At 32.1% G+C, this 3060-nt stretch overlaps 1 long non-coding RNA gene across 1 annotated transcript; it reads right to left on the reverse strand.

The window, feature by feature from the left end:
- Nucleotides 1-217: 217 nt before the first annotated feature.
- On the reverse strand, nucleotides 218-1505 carry LOC150020746 (uncharacterized). The gene is made up of 2 exons (XR_016509886.1): nucleotides 1397-1505; nucleotides 218-370 (listed from the first exon to the last, which is right to left on the reverse strand). It is a non-coding gene; the product is annotated as an uncharacterized LOC150020746 (long non-coding RNA).
- Between the last annotated feature and the right edge of the window lie 1555 nt (nucleotides 1506-3060).

Raw genomic sequence — 3060 nt, forward strand, 5'->3', positions numbered from 1 at the left:
CTATACCCAGAGTAAGAATTAAAGACCGAAAGTTAAAACTTGTATCTGAGAGAAAGGGCAAGTCTTCTTAAAGATTTTGTAATGGGAAATAAACATATTGCTTTTGCTCTGAAAAGAGGTAGCATCGCTGTCTTCTAAGACTGCTGTGCAGTCTTCAAAAGAGAGTCTGTATTAATCTGCTTAGGCTGCCACAACAAAAGGGCACAGGCTGGGTGGCTTAAACAAAAGAAATTTATTTTTTCACACTTCTGGAGGCTAGAAATGCAAGATCAAGGTGCCAGTAGGGTTGGTGTCTGTTGAGACCTTTCATCTCGAATTGCAGATGGCTGCTGTTCTGCGATGTCTTACCATGACCTTTTCCTTGTGCATGCTGGGAAAGAGAAAAGCAGGAAGATGACATTTGCCTTACTTTCACCTTCCAAAATTCTGCTCAAGAGCAATAAACTAGTGAAATATATTTTTGCATTCACAACCCTAGATGCAAGAAAACCTTGCAAATAAAGTATAGTTTTAAACTTGCTAGCCTCTGTAGTGCAGGAAGGCACACTACAGCAAGGTTTATTTAAGTGGATGGCATGTATCAGTGCAGTAGAGTCTCCACCCAGCACAATTTCCAAAGGTGATTTTTCCGCCATTAGTGAAATTCATATTCTGAGAGAAAGGTACATATATCCGGAGGTAATCCAAGAATAGTAATTGTAATTATGCCTGTTAATTTTCCTCTGCTTCCTGAGATAATATTTTTAAATATCTTTTAATAGATATCATCAACAAGTTTTTAGTACCAGACAAGGGATTTGACTAAAGCAACAGTAATATCAATCAAGAAATTTAAAATAGTCATATATTTTGACCCCTTAATTTCACTGTTGAAAGCTAGAATAAAAAATAATCATAAAGAATTATTTAGGTAGGAAAATGTATCTAATTGCATTATTTGTAATAGTGAAAAAGACTTAAATATCCAATTGTCTTAAATTAGAAAAGTGGATGAGAAAATTGGCGGAAAACTGTAATTTTATACAAATATTAAATATTTGTTTATAATTCTAAATAAAAATAAATCTACAAAATATTATGCACAGCATAATTATAACTATGTAAAAATACATGGAGAAAAGGTAAGGAAATAAAACAAAATGTCAGATAATTGATATTAGATTATGGTAGTAGATTATGGGTAGTTGTTTTTTAATTCTTCTGGATACTTTTTACTGCTTCTTAAATTAACTATAAAAATCCTGCACTTATTTTGTATTAAGAATAAAATATAAAGAGATTTTATGTAACAGGGGAGTTTATATTTAGAAGTAAAATACTTTTTTGAATTGTTGAAATCATGTAAATTAAAGGCATTTGGAAACAATTGAGAATGGTTTTTCCTTCCTGCACATACCTCTGAAATAACGTTGTCACAGACCATTTTACAGTCAGTTTCGGAGAAAAGCAGGGAAAATACAGAAAGTACAATATCTGCTTCTGTTGCTGCTTTGTGTGATTTTCTACGTCTTAACATTCTTACTTTTGAAATATGTAAGCAATAGGCACCGTGTGGATGCTCCTATTAAAAACAAGGAGAAACTTAACAAAATTACCTAAATTTGTTTTACTTTTAATTAAACATTTTATTTTGGGAAAACTGTAGGTTTACATGCAGTGTAAGAAATAATACAAAGAGAGCTCCCAATCCTTTCAACCTCTTTTCTCGCAATGACATCTTAGCAAATTATAGTCAAGGATCATAATCAGTATAGTGATATTAATACAGTCAGGGGGAGCAGCATTCCCTCCACTTCTATTTTTACCACCATAAGGATCCCTCATGTTATCCTTTTATAGCCATGCTGAGTAGTATTCCATGATATTGATACGCCAGTTTGTTTAACCACTGAGGAACATCTGGTTTGTATCCAGGTTCTGACTATTAAAAAATAAAGCTGTTATAAATATTTGCGTATAGGTTTTTGTATAAACATAAGTCTTAATTGCTATGAAACAAATGCCTAGGAGTGTAATTTCTGAATTATAGGCTATTTTCAGTTTTGATTTTTTAAAAGAAACTGGGAAAGAGTTTTCCAGAGGGGTTGTTTCATTGCATGTTCTCATCAGCAACGTAAGAATGGTTCTTTCTTTGCATCTTCAATACCACTTTTTGTTGTGCCTATTTTATATTTAGCCATCCAAATAGGTATGTAATAGTATCACCTTATAATTTTAATTTTAATTTCCCTAATTGCAAGGAGTTCAAATACTTTTTTTCATGTGGTTTTGCCATCTCTTTCTTTATTATTTTTGTTTCTTTTCCCTATGATCTAATAGAATTGTTTGCTTTTAAACTGTGAAATTTTAAGAGTTCTTTATTATTCCAGATACAAATTCTTTGTCAAATATGTGATTTGTAACTATTTTATTCTTGTTGGTAGTTGGTCTTTTCATTCTCTTAACAGGGTCTTTCATAATGCAATTACACTTTTTAATGAAGCCCATTTTATCAGTGTTTCATTTTAGGAGCATGTTTTTGTTTTGCCTAAGCTTGACTCCAAAGATTTTCTACTTTTTTCTAAAAGATTTATAGTTTTACACTTTACATTTAAGTCCACGATCCATTTTGAGTTAAGTTTTGTAGCAGGAGCAAGATTGAAGTCCAGGTTCATTTTCTGGCCTATATACGCCCAATTACTCCAATAGTATTTGTTGGGAAAGCTTTGTCTTCCATTGAATTGCCTTTGCACCTTTGTCAAAATCACTGATATATATTGTTGTGCATTTCTTTCTGGGTTCTCTGTTTTGTCTCATTAATCCATGTGTAGATACAGTATTTCTACCACCACCATGCTGGCTTCACTATTGTAACTATATAGTCAGCCTTGAAAGTGAGTAAACTGATTCCTCTACTACATTCTTCTTTTTTCTTAATTGGTTTAGCCATTCCAATTACTTTGACTTTTCACCTAAGTTTTACAATAATCTTGTCTATATCTAGAAAAAATATTTCATGATTTTGACAGAAATTGTGTTAAACCTGTATATCAGTTTAAAGAACACTGACATCTTTACTAT

Source organism: Furipterus horrens, unplaced genomic scaffold (genome assembly GCF_987537825.1).
Source record: "Furipterus horrens unplaced genomic scaffold, mFurHor1.1.pri manual_scaffold_1, whole genome shotgun sequence".
NCBI classification, from domain to species: domain Eukaryota; kingdom Metazoa; phylum Chordata; class Mammalia; order Chiroptera; family Furipteridae; genus Furipterus; species Furipterus horrens.